This window comes from Cryptomeria japonica, chromosome 9 (assembly GCF_030272615.1).
Source record: "Cryptomeria japonica chromosome 9, Sugi_1.0, whole genome shotgun sequence".
Taxonomy (NCBI): domain Eukaryota; kingdom Viridiplantae; phylum Streptophyta; class Pinopsida; order Cupressales; family Cupressaceae; genus Cryptomeria; species Cryptomeria japonica.
Window position 1 is genome coordinate 597023477 of NC_081413.1, and position 14249 is coordinate 597037725.

The 14249-nt window shown below is 40.9% G+C and overlaps 1 protein-coding gene across 3 annotated transcripts in view; it reads left to right on the top strand.

The window, feature by feature from the left end:
* Nucleotides 1-14249, top strand: part of LOC131071526 (uncharacterized) — a 297148-nt gene that overhangs the window by 165619 nt on the left and 117280 nt on the right. The window lies entirely within an intron of this gene.

Genomic DNA, 14249 nt, shown 5'->3' on the forward strand with positions numbered 1-14249 from the left:
AGAGCAACCTGCTCGCAAAATAAATGGGGTGGTCCAACCCGTGTCCTCCTACCTGGGCTAATGTAGCCCCGATGGCATAATTTGAGGCATCCACGTGAACGTGGAATTTCTTATCCCAATTCGGGTATGCCAGTATGGGTGCTCCCATCAACCTCGTCTTCAGCTCTTCAAAGGCCTTGCTCTGTGGCTCTGTCCAGATGTATGGTTCCTTTTCCGTGTCAACCTATTCGACGGGTGGGACACCTCAGCGAAGTTCTTGATGAACCTCCTGTAGTACCCCACATGACCAAGGAAGGACTTTATCCCAGTGACGTCCGTAGGTGGTTCCATTTCTACTATTACTTGAATTTTGTCCGGGTCCGTTTTCAATCCTTCTTTACACACAATGTGTCCAAGCAATCTTCCCTGTGGTACCATTAATCTACATTTCTTCGGATTGAGGGCCAACCGTGCCCTTCGACATCTCTGTAGGCACTCCCCGAGGGATTTTAGGTGGATGTCCTGTCCACTGTAAATAGACCAATCGTCCAGGAAGGCTTTGAAGTTCCCCACCGACATCTTGTCGAAGATGTGCAAGATGATGTGCTGAAAGGTGGCGGGTGCATTGCATAGACCAAAGGGCATTCGGTTGTATGCATACACACCATCCTCCACCACGAAAGTTGTTTTCAACTTATCTTCCTTTGCGATGGATATCTGGTTGTACCCAGAGAACCCATCCATGAAGGAATAGATTTGATGTCCAGCTACTTCCTCCAAGATGCTGTCGGTGAAGGGTATGGGAAACGGGTCTTTCATAGTGATAGCGTTCAGACACCGGAAGTCTACACAGATCTGGATCTGATTGGCCTCTTTCTTGAGGGAAATCACAATGATCCATTCGCTTGTCTGCACTTTGAAGATTATGCCCGCTTCCAACATCCGCTCAATTTCGTCTTTCACTCGTGCAACATAATTTTTGTTCATACGGTAAGGCCGCTTCCTTACCGGTTGGGCTCCCGGTACCAATGTTATGCGGTGTACACATAACTTTGGGGGCACGCCCTTCAAGTCCTTGTACGTCCATGCAAAGACATCCTTGTATTCAAGGAAAATTTTGAAGGCTGCGGCCTTCAGCACTGGATTCCAGTCATCTCCGACAAGGATGATCTTGGGGTCACTCGTCCCCCCAAGATTTGTCTCCTTTAAATTGGCTTCCTGATATTTAATGGGCTCCCCCTTCGGGAATTGGTGTGTCGACGTCTCATTCACTGAGGCCTCCCCTTCCTTGTACTCGCCATATTCTGGGGGAAATATATCTGGTTCTTCCTCGATGCTCAATACATTGCACAAGGGTGTAAATAATTCATAATCTCCCATTTGCCAATGGAAGAGGCCATTCAAGGAGTCGTCGTCCCCTGAGCATGCCTCTAGTTCTAACCCCTTTGTAACTAGGCTCCATGCGGCGTCCGTCTCCACCCTCCCCCAACTGGTCTCCCTCAGATTCCGAGTCGGAGGAGGATGCTAACTCCTCACTCACCATCTGCGTACGGAGATCAATCACGTACTTCCTCCCCACGTTTTCCAAGGAAAGAGTATTCCGCTTCTAGTTATGGTTCGCTTTTCCTGCAATGAGCCACCCACCCCCGAGAATGGCATCATACCCTTTCTGCTTAAGGGGAATTACTACAAAATCTAACACGAATGGCTGCGTGCCAATCATCACCTGCTGGCCCATGAGGGTACCAAGGGGTTTAATCCTGTGTTGATCTGCCCCTAGTAGGTTGAACGTGGGGGGCCACAATGTAGGCTTTCCCAGTTTTTTCCATGTCGCTTCTGGGAGCACATTTACTCCTGACCCTCTGTCCACAATAGTGTCTGTTAAGATAGTCCCCAGTATGCCCATTTCTACCACCACCGGTTGGCGTCCGCTGTTGACTACCAATAGCATGGGGTCGACCGTGGGGCTTACGACCTCCCTTAACACGGGGTTGGCTGTGGGGCTCACGACCTCCCTCATTTTCACCTGTGAGGGTACGGAGTTTAAGATAGCCGTTTTTAACTGCGGCATGGTCTCAAGGAGGTGTTGAATCCTCACGGGTACCTCCATCTACAATATTTGTTGTAAGATTTTCTCTTCTCCCCTCGTCCGTGGCCGTCTTGCGGTCTCGTGGCTGTTCTGTTCTTGTGCGGCTATTTCCTTTGTGATCTCATCTCTTGCTTCCCGCACTCTCTCGATCTCCGTGTGGGGATTTGGGTATGCAACCTTTTTGGTCTGTGCCCTTGTGATTGCCAACACTTCTGCCTTCGTGGGTTCTATGTTTAGAAGGTTTACACCAGGCTTCGGGCAATTTGCGTCCTCATGGTCGCCTGGCCCACACCATCGACAGAGGTGCTGAGGGGTGGCTTCCTTTGTGCAATCGTGGGCGAAGTGTCCTCACTGATTGCAGGCCCTACACTGGATCATTGGCTGGCCCTTGGCGTCATACTGGATCTGGTTTCTGTTATTGTTATTGTTGTTATTTCTTCTGCCGCTGCGTCTATTATCCCGGTATCCTCCAGATGATGTCGTTGTGTTAGTTTGTTGGCCCGTACTCGTTGGTGTGGATGTTGTGGCCTGCTCCATGAACAACACCTGGTTCATTTGCGTAGTTCGGGTTTTCATGTTGTATGGGCACTCCTTGGTGGAGTGTCCCATCACTTAGCAAATCTCGCAGAATGCCTTCTTCGGGCAAGTACCCTTTGTATGCCTCTCCTCTTTGCACTCAGTGCACCATATGTCCCCTTCGGTCTGACCAGTGTTTCTCATTGTTTTGAATTCCCTCCTCATTCGCTCCATGTCTTTCTGGAGCGCTTGCACCTTTTTGCCAGCCTCACCATCGTTGCTGCTTTCCTGTGAAGAGTCATCATCCTCGGACGAGCTATCCTCCTTTTTTTCTTCGATGTCTTGGTCTCGCTCTCGAGATCTATCGCTCTATTGTATGCATCTTCGTACAATGTCGGTGGAACAATTTTCATCTTCTTCCGAAGGGAGTGTTTCAGTCCCTCCATGAACCATCTCTTTTTCAACCCATCCGCTGGTTGACTCTCCATTTTCCCCAACAGTTCCTTCAGCCGCCGACTATAGGCTCGGACAACCTCGTTCTTGTTCTGCTTTGTGCCATAGATTTCGGCGACTATTTCGTTGTTGTCTCTCAGGAGGCGGAACTCTATTCCAAACTTCTTCTTCAAGTCGGGCCATGTGCTGACTTTGGCCTTATCCATATCTGAGTACCAGTCTATGGCCATTCCCCTTAAGGTTGCTGGGAACTGTGTTACCCATTCATCTTGGTCGGTAACACCGTTCGCTGACCATATGGTTTCGCACGTGCAGCAATGGCGGACGGGATCTTCCTTCCCGTCGCTGTTGAACTTCGGCAGTTTCTATTTACTCGCCATTGATGGGGGTCGTCTCCCTTGAGGTGGCTGTTGCTGTGTTCGAGCCCCTGCGCGACTCCCTCCGACGTTGGTGGTGTGTCTTGCGTGGGTGACTGGGGGTACGGTGTTTTGCCTGCTGTGTGTCGCACCTACAGCCATACGGTTGTCCTCCCCTTCGTTCTCACCCGTGCCCACTTCTGGCTCCCTTTGGTGATCCTCACTTCGTGGCATAAGGGATATGTTTCTAAATTGATCCTGAGTCTCTTCGACTAGATTCCTCCGTAACCTTGTTTCCTCCAAAAACTCCTCGTTGCTTCTCACCCTATGGTGTTCTGGCGACGTGTAGGAATTTCCCCCGGCTTCTGCACCCTCCGTGACACCTCCTTGGTTCCCTTCGGGCCACCCTTCGGCAGGTCGTCCTTCGGCAAGTTGCCTTAGCCTCCGTCTACACTCTACTTGCTGTTCCAGAATCAAGGCCCTCTGCGCGGCCTCCCACTCGTCCGTTTCTGCTTTCTTATTTCTATCTTTTTTTAATAGTTTGGGCATTAATTGCCGTACATTTCCATAAATAACAACACATAAAACGAGAACACTCCTTTATTAATTCATTTCATCAGATAGAACTTGTGTCAATCTTATGATATCTTATTCAATTATAGAATGTTCTTTTATCCCTCTGGGATTCAGGGTTTAATTTTCTCTTGGCATCGTGCCATCATGCTCTGCTTCCCGACGGCTATTTTCTTTGTACTGTTGGAGGATTCGTCGGCGTTGCTCTTCCCGGGCAATCTCCTCCAGGCAAGCTTGTTGTGCAGTGATGCCTGTGCAAGCAAGCAGGGGAGGTGGTTCATCAACCGATTTACTATCGGGCTAACTTCCAGTGCCTCCACACGGCACTTGGTGGGATTTCAGCCTCCATGGTCTCTCGTCGGACGTAGGTCTTGATAGCTACCTGGAGCAGGATTGAAAATTCCCTTGTCGCAGTGTCTTCTTTGTTGTAGAGCTCTCTTTGCGTGTCGTCGGCCTCTGGGTTTATCTCACCAACGGGTAGGCCCATCATGTCCGTGCGCCATCCGCTTATTTCGTACCCGAGTATGTCTAGGCAACGGTGCCAAATGTTTGCCCTCTTGGGTGAATAACTTAAAACATACAGATAAAACACATAATGCAGAATAATAATGCCATAGATATCAGATGCAATATAAGAGATGTTATTCCATTCATAATTGTCCTTCCCAAGTTACATTCGAAAGTATATAAAGATACCGAGGGGGTGAGAGTGCCAACCATCGCACTACAACTGCCACCCCTCAGTTGCCAACTAACCAAGACAATTACAACTTAATTAACTAGTTTTATTTTCGTGTACAATATTGCCGCCAACACTATTAATAATAAGATATATGATTTAAGTTACAATATTTTCTCCAATAACAACAAAATTGTAAAATACGTTAAGGTTACTTGTAATATTAATGATTATAGAGACTACTGATGTCAAAAAGACTGCTTGCGTTAGAGATTGCCCCCCTAGCATTAGACGATTATAATACTCCCAAATTAACTATTGAGGAAATCATTTAGAATAGCATCTTATCATATAATACAGATATTAATTAAAAAAAGTTGATGGTAGTTCCATACTATCAATGGGGAATGAAAGAAAAAGGAATATATATTTGTAATGTCCCCTTCTCACTGATGACCTTCCAATGGTCCAATAGCCTATTCTTGAGACTCGTAGGCTAGGTGGAATGAAGAATGAGGGTCCAGCATTGATGAAACAAGGACTTACTATTTTTAGTAAGTTAGGGAATGGCCATTCTGTTGTCACTGTCCTACTGAGCTCTCCATGCTTTGCCTCTGGACGCGATGATCATGTTTTTCTGAGTAGTAGTTCTTGACTTACTATTTTTAGTAAGTGGCTGAGTGGCACAGTTCTATTTCTGGCATTAGACAGGGTTCTGATTCTGCAGCAGTTTTGTGGTCGTCCGGGCTCAGTTTCATCTTGGTTGTGATAATGATATTTGTGTCATAATTAAATATTATTTCCTTATCCTAAGGTTAATATTTAATTAATCTGATTATTGGCTACTGGTTATTAAATTTGAGATTAATGCCTATTTTATCCTAAGTTGTGGCAAAATTCATGTGTACTATGGGATGTCGAAATATTTGAGGAGAACATTATTTCATGTTGCATCTCCATTATGTGCCAAGTGATTTACGTGGGCCCTCCCCCTTTTTGGCGTGAGTCTTGACTTAGGAAGAAAGTGGCGCTACACTTGGGTCCACTTGTAGTAGAATGAAATTCAAATGCAAGGCGTGGAATTTGGAGGAACGACATTTGAATTTGAAGAATGAAGTTATAAATATGAGGCTTGGGCTCCCATTTGCATCATCTTTGAGACCGATGACGGAGGAGGACACCATCAAGTTTGCTACCTTGCACTTGGATGGAGTGGCCCACGAATGGTGGTACCATGGGTTGGTCACCCTTGGTCACAACTTAGTCACCACCTATGCTGATTTCACCAACAAGCTAATTGAGAGATTTGACACCAGGTATCCAGAAGTGAAGTTTAGAGAACTTGCACAACTAAGGCAGCAAGGTTCATTGGACACATGACTGAATTCCAAAACTTGTCAGTCATGGTGAGTAGCATCTCAGAGAAGCGGTTGGTTGTCCTTTTCACTGAAGGACTTGAAGAACCATTGAGAGGATGGGTCAAAGCTTTTGATCCGCCCACCGTGGCAGAAGCTATCAAAAAATCTCGAAGCATGGAGTTGGCTGCCCCAAAGAGTAAAATTCAGTCTAAGCCTTTCCCTTTCAGAAAGGATAAGAAGAAATTCACGAATCAGACCAAGAAGTTTTCTCTGCATATGGATGATGGGCTTCGTCAAGAGCTCCGGAGAAAGAATCTATGTTATTCTTGCAGAGAACCTTGGGTTCCCGGTCATAGGTGCCATGGAAAAGGGAATTTGCATCAGATGGAATGCTATTCAGAAGATGGATCAAATTATGAAATTTTAGAACAACAAACTGAAGTTGAGGACAACGAGTATGAAGAGGCTCCTGAAGGGCCTGAATTTGGGTCAGAAGATAGAGGAGTGGTTGCTCAACTCTCGAGCATTCACAAAAATAAATCCTTCAGAGTTCGGGCTGTGATTGGAGAGCATCGTGTCATAGCTCTCATTGACACAGGTGCAACACACAACTTCATTGATGAAAGGATTGTTGCAAAAAAGGGATTAGTGGCAGAGGAAGTTGAGGGCTTCAAAGTCATGGTAGCAGATGGCTCCACTATATTCTATAACCGAATGATTTCCAACATGTCTCTGAAGTTGGGATATCATAAAATCAGAGATGATTTCTTTGTGGTGAGTATTGGAGGGATTGATGATGCAATCCTTGGGATTCAATGGCTGAGATCTCTTGGCGAGATCACACTAAACCTACAAACCATGGAGTTGAAATTCATGTCTGAAGGGAAGACGGTAGTTTTGAGGGGAATGTCGCATGGGGGACTTAAAGTTGTATCCTTGAAAAGAATGGAGAGGCTGATCCGCCATAATCAGGTGGAGTGGGCAGCAGAGTGTTTGATAATGCCTTCCAATCCATTGGTAGATAAGGGCAGCTATTCCTCAGACATTTCAGCAATTATCAAGGATAGAAGGAAGATCATGGTCATGCGTTCAGAACCACAAAAGGAGCACAAAGATTATCCTGAAGACTTTCAAGCTTTGATAACTAAGAGAAGCAAGGTGTTCGAAAATCCACCCCCTGGTAGGCCTCCTGAAAGAGGTGCCGAGCACATTATTGAGCTTGAGGAAGGAGCTAAGCCAGTCATGACTACTCCTTACTGATATCCCAAGAAGCAGAAGGATGAGATTGAGAGAGCAATTCAGGAATTGCTTGACATGGGTTATATACGGCCTAGCAAAAGCCCCTTTGCTTCGGCTATTGTTTTGGTGAGAAAGAAGGATGGGACCATGCGCATGTGTGTGGATTACAGGGCCCTAAATCAGAAAACCATCAAGAATCGGTATCCTATTCTAAGAATTGATGAGCTCATTGACGAGCTACATGGGGCAGTGTTCTTTTCCAAGATTGACCTTAGATTGAGGTACCATTAGATTAGAATGAGAGCTTCAGATGTGGAGAAAACTGCTTTTAGATGCCACTTTGGGCATTTTGAGTTCCTAGTCATGCCCTTTGGTTTGACTAATGCTCCTGCTACATTCCAGTCATGCATGAACAGAATCTTCCAAGAACAGTTAAGGAAGTTTGTGTTGATATTTTTTGATGACATCCTAATTTTGAGCAAATGTTGGAAAGAACATTTACAGCAGTTGGATGAAGTGTTGGGCATATTAGAATCGGAGTCCTTGTTTGCCAAGGAGTCCAAATCTGAGTTCGGGATGGAAGAGTTGCTCTACCTTGGCCACATTATCAGTGCGGGTGGTGTGAAGGTGGATTCCGAAAAGATTAGAGCCATCCTTGATTGGCCTACTCCCGAAAACATAACACATTTGAGGGGATTTTTGGGATTGTGTCGATTCTATCGGAGGTTTGTGAAGGGATATTCTCAGTTGGCTGCCCCCCTTACAGATCTCACAAAGAAAGGAGCTTTTGAATGGTTCGAAAAGGCATAGACAACATTTGAGCAGTTTAAAAGGATCATGAGTTCCTGCCCAGTTTTAGCATTGCCTGATTTCACCAAGCCATTGGAAGATTGTCATAGAAACCCGAATCCTTGCTTGGTCAAAGGGCCCTAGACCAAAACAGATGAGCTTGGGAAGAACTGAAATGCTCCATAAAAAAATATGCTGAAAACCTTTGGGAGCCAAAACAAACTCGGATTCAAACTTCTTGCACCAAAAACGACATGAAAGGAGGAAGAAAAATGCCTTCAATCATATTGCAAATCCACGTTGGAGATGAAGAAGGAAAAACTCCTTGCAATGGATGATCAAAATGCAGCAACACGTGTTTGGAAAACATCCATAATGGGGCAAAAATGTGGCGGCTCCAAATCAGTAAAAGCGCCTCCCAAATAGCAAGTAAACGTGGCCCATAAACCAGCAAATGAGGAACAAAACGTTCTACCTCCTTCATTCAATGCATTCCTCCATGAAAATCGGATTCAAACCATGAAAAATGGATTTTTTTTGGAGCAAAAATGCATTTCGGGTTCTTGAGCTGCAAATAAGTAGCAAAATGCACTTGGAAGTTGTAATCGGGTTTTAGAATCCTTTCTACATGTTTTAAATACTTCACTTTTTTCCCTTCTAAGGCAAAATCGGGTTTTTTAAAGAAGAAGAATATAAAAAAAGAAGCAAAACAACTTGTAATAGGGAAATAAAATCCCTATTAGAAGCTTTAAAAACAAAACATAAAGGAACAAAAAGACTTGTAATAGAGAAATAAAATCCCCTTCACAAGTTTTTTAAAAAATGACTTAAAGGACATAAAACATGTAATAGGGAAATAAAAACCTTATTACAAGTAAAAAGAACATTAAAACTTGTAATAGAGAAAAAGAATCCCTACCACAACTTAAAATCACCTAAGTAGGAACTTTTGAAAGAAATTACAAGTTATTTTAAACTTATAATTTTAAATTCACTTGCAATTTGTCCAAAAAGTTCCTACAATGACTTAAAAGACATAAAAAGCAAGGGGAAAATAAAAAGTAAGTTACAAGTGACAATTTTTAAATAAAGTGCACTTGTAATTGTTTTAAAATTTCCCTACAATACTAAAACAAGAGAAAATTAAAACTTGCAATCAAAGGAAATTTTCCCACCTGCAGTCAGGAAGAAAAAACCCGAAATTGAAGGAAAGACATAGCAAACGAACTCGAAATGCAATGAAACTTGAAACGTGGATCGAGGATGGACTAAGGATTAATCCAGTCCAAGGGAAAAACAAAATTTTGCCTTGGGAAGCATGCCATTGAGTAAAATCTTCAACCTGTAGCGACTGCTCTGAAACCCGAAATTGCACAAAAAGATAGGAAAAGGAAGACCAAAACTCACCAAAACTTGGACAATGATGGCAAAGACACCCCCAATGATTTGACACTAACAAATGTGAGTTTTTTACCTTGTAAAACATGCCTTTGAGACAAAAATGACACATTTTAGGAAAAATTTTGTAGGGGTTGTCACATTTTTTAATTTTAAAAAATGAGGACAACAATTGGCTCTGACTGGGTGTAATGTCCCCTACTAAGTTTGGTCCTGTTTTGACCCTAATTCATCCATATCAACATACTTATGACTTAAACAAAATTGATTAGGAGACCAAACTATCTTAAACATTGCATTTCCTAAGATATTGACAGTCCAACAGAGAAACATAACCTTCTATTTGATGTTGAACTCAATCTGATTTATAATATTTTATTTACTCATTCATTCAAATTACTAATTTCTATATATATATGTATGTATTAATTATTTATTTTCAGTTAGTAATATTATATATATATAAATATAAATATAAAACTAGAGAGAAGCTCTTATAAATAATTGCAGCCATTATATTATTCCCTATAATTATATTATTATTTATTTTGAACAGTATTATTGTATACATTTTACTGCAGATCTGTTTATATAAAATATTGTAATAATTGCAATTTTATTATTATTATTATTATTGTTAACTAAATTTATATCACTATAAATTCTACATAAGAATGTTATTGGGCTTCATATGTATTAAGATACATATTAAGCACATCCCATGCATACCACCAAGATTAAAGGTATTACTGCCCGTAACTCAATAACAGTTCCGTTACGGCCTGATTAATGGTCTGTTCGATGTTCCCCTGATCCGAACCATCTTCTTCACCCTTAATCCCCATTGCAATGTTGAAGACTTCTTTTATACTTCCAACTCTCAAGAGTCACACTTCTTTGAAAAGTCCTCTCTTCTTATTATAGAGGCACTTCTTCATAACCACCCGACAACTCTTCTATTGGAATTATTATCAAATTATTCATTTGTCTAGTCACTAAAATGAATAGACCTTAGCAATGATTAATCCCTTAATCCCCCAATTGCAATGTTGAAGACTTCTTTTATACTTCCAACTCTCAAGAGTCACACTTCTTTGAAAAGTCCTCTCTTCTTATTATAGAGGCACTTCTTCATAACCACCTGACAACTCTTCTATTGGAATTATTATCTAATTAGTTATTTGTCTAGTCACTAAAATGAATAGACCTTAGCAATGATTAATGGTATTAACGTTACGTTTCTTAGCTTATTATCACCACAACTTGTGCCTCTTTATTTTAAATATATAAATTAAGAATATGTAAATCATGTTTAATATATATATATTACGTTTATGATATAATATTAATTTATTTTCATTTGAATATTTCAAAATATTATTATTAATAAATATTGAATAATAATATTTAATAAATAAATAAATTTCAAATAATTATTTGTTTGTTAATTATATTAATTAATAATAATAATTGTTTCATTTACGCTATATATAACAATCAAGGAGGGGACATGACATTGGGGAACTTCTTTTTATTGTTGGAACGGTTGAAGGGAGTAAAATCTAGAATTCTAAGTGCCTTAGTATCCATTGGGCTACAGAGTCAAGCAACAAAGACATAGACGACAAGAAGGATGATAAGACTGACGCAAAGCAACTACTTAAAACAAGATGCTAATGTGTGCAACTGCACTTATTAGAAATGGAAACTTACCTATCCTAAACTAGCCATAATGAAAACCTTTTAAATAGAAACCATTCACTGGTTCAACAAAATAATTGCCTTTCTTCAGCAGCTTATGGTACCTTTCATGATCATTAGCAGCCACAACCAATAGAAACATGAACAAGTGTACCAGAATTTGATGCACAACTCCTTGGAAAAGATGAACAAATTCACCTTCCTCTTGAAATGAATCATATGTGTTGCTGCTCCAAAGTAGGTTTTTGAAACCAGACTGCTCTTGCTTAGCTGAAAATGCATGTTTGGCTTCTACCTCAAGTGTATCTTCAAGTTCAGGAAGAATTGAAACCTCTGGCTTTCCATTAGCTTCCAACCAAGCAAGATGTCTGATTGGACATCCTTTTGATCGCACAAAGATTGAATCCTTCTTATTAGCTGCAACTTGGACAACTAGTTTTTCAACCATGACAACTGCATGGTGAATGAAATTTTTTTCATGTGATTCAAATAAAAACATGACTGTATTGCATTCCTCATTATGCGGTTCACAAACTTCTGATTGGAGAGAATCATCAACAAGACTTGAACAAGGCTCTTCTATAGAACTTTCTTGAGGACTCGAACAAATATCAAAACCTCCATCTTGGAAAATAGACTCTTGATTTTCATCTTTCTCAAACTGCTTATGATCTTTTAACTTATGGGATACCGGTTTGGCATCAAATCTTGAACAAAACAGTTCCATCTCATCCCAAAACGTATCCTCTTCAATATCTTCTTTGCTCTTTTGAATAGGAGAGTTGAACTTTGCTTCATGACAACTCTCCAAACTTCAAAATAGAATTATCTTTATGTTTATAAACCATGTTTCCACATCCCATGACATGATTGTCCTCCTTCATAAACACTTTGCAAAGGTAGCCTTCAACCTCTTCTTGTGTATTCCTCAAGGTATCCGATATGGTCTTTTCTTTTTGTTCATCAGCTTTCTGGAAGTGCATAAACCAGATTTGAGAGTCGCCATCTACGTCTGCTTCCTCCTCTTGGAAGAGACCAACAAGATCACTTTGTTCAAATTCAGAATTCTCCATTGTTGCATTTGTTGGTGGTGCCTCAAGAGCAAGCCCTTTTGGTGTTGAAGGAAGCTTGTCTTGATTTTCAGCTACATAACTAAAAACAATATTTGGATATAGCCTCATTGGAATGTCTTCAAAAGGGGAAGAGAATACACCTTGAGCTATTTGCCTTTTGAGGGCAACCAACTCATTAGCCAACTTTTGCACCATGGGATCTGTTCTCTTAGTAGCCCATGATCCCAAAGAAGAGTTTTCTTTGGACCCATTCGGCTCTATCTTTATCTTACCAGCAAGGATAAGATCATCTTCAATACTAATTGCTAAGGCTTGTGCTGCTGCAAGGTCTCTTGGAACAACTCTTCTCAACAAGAAACTCACCTCAAGCACTTGAGCATTAATGAAGAAGCACTTCAAATTTGTAGCGGTAGGCTGAGCCACAGCTGGAATTCTGTTACACAACTTATTGAATTTAGCCACAAACTCCCGCATGGGTTCATATGACTCCTTTTTCATTTTAGTCAATTGAGCTAACAATGCATGTACATCATCTACATGCTTGAACCTTTCTTCAAACTTGTCTTTAAGCGTGGCCCAAGATATAATTGAACCGGCATAAAGGTTATAAAACCAATCAGCTACAATACTTTGGAGAGTCTCCACAAATAGCCTTACAGATACATCTTTGTGTTCAACACCATGAACACCACATGCAATGAAGAAAGAAGCAATGTGTTCATCAGGGTGTTACTGTCCATCTCCAAAGAACTTGGGAAAGTTCTTCCCCGAACCATTAGGAAGAGCATGCAAAGGCGGAGTCAGATTTAACGGACCAAAATCATTCCCCCAAAGGCCAGCAGCCATTTTACATGTCCTTGGTGAAAGCTTGAGAAATTACAAAAACACGAATTACAATGAATAGGATACCGGTATACTTCAAACAAAAGCGTGAGGGTTTTGAATGCGTATCGTATCTTAGCAGAGTCACCAGTGGTGACTCAGATGGGTCAATCTGCTATCTAATGATTCAACAAATTTATATCATAGATTCTAAGATAGAATTACCAAAATATTTCCAATCTCTTATCAGCAGAAACCCAAGAAAAGATATTCCTTTTTTTCAAACAACAAGACACTAGACTTCAAACGAAATCGTGAGGCTTTCGAATGCGTTCATGCCTCCAATAGTCGCCAAAAACTGTTGGTTGAAAATTTTGTACACCTGGGGGATGTGCAAAATTGTGGTTTCAGCTACAGTGTGTGAGTATGATACTCTCCTAATTTAGGGAAGACTCCCCCTATCTACAAACTAAACTAATCTAATATGGGTGAGACAACAATCTTTCTTCTTCTTTCAAGAAAAACAATACTCTTTTCTCTTCACAAAAAAGCAATAGCAATTGGAAATAAATAACAACAAATACAAAAATGAGACTTTTTGTAGAATTTTTGGAACATAAAGGGAAGCAAAGTTTCCATGAAGGCACAAAGATCTCCATCACTTCCTCGGGACGGGAAAACAGAAAGAAAGCTCAAACTCTTCAACTATCTACTCTTCTATCAACCTTTTTAGATGATTTTCTTCTAACTAAGTACAATATGTAGCAGCCAGCTCAAAGTCTAACTACATGATGCACTACACCTTACATGCACAAGTCTTAAAAATAGAAGCAACACAAAGTCTACAAGCTATCTTCCCATCTGAGATTTCCACACGAGCTTCAAATATGATAAGTAGCTTAAAGTCTACAAGATCAAATTTGAAAACCAAACATATAACTCTAAATACAATTAGTAGCTCAAAGTCTACAAGATCGAATTTAAATCTCTCTTGAAAAATAGAACAAAACTCACAATCAATTCCAGAAAATGTCGTCACATAACAACTTGAATTGGCACAAAGTCTCAACACAACTTGCCTCTTTTATTGAAAGCAATTTGATTTACATCTAAGCTCAAAGTCTTAGAGTGCACATACAATCTGGCAGAATTTTGTTGCATTGCCAAAAGATAAAAATTACAATAGACCCCCTCAAGTATTTATAGGAGAGGAACCTTGAGAAA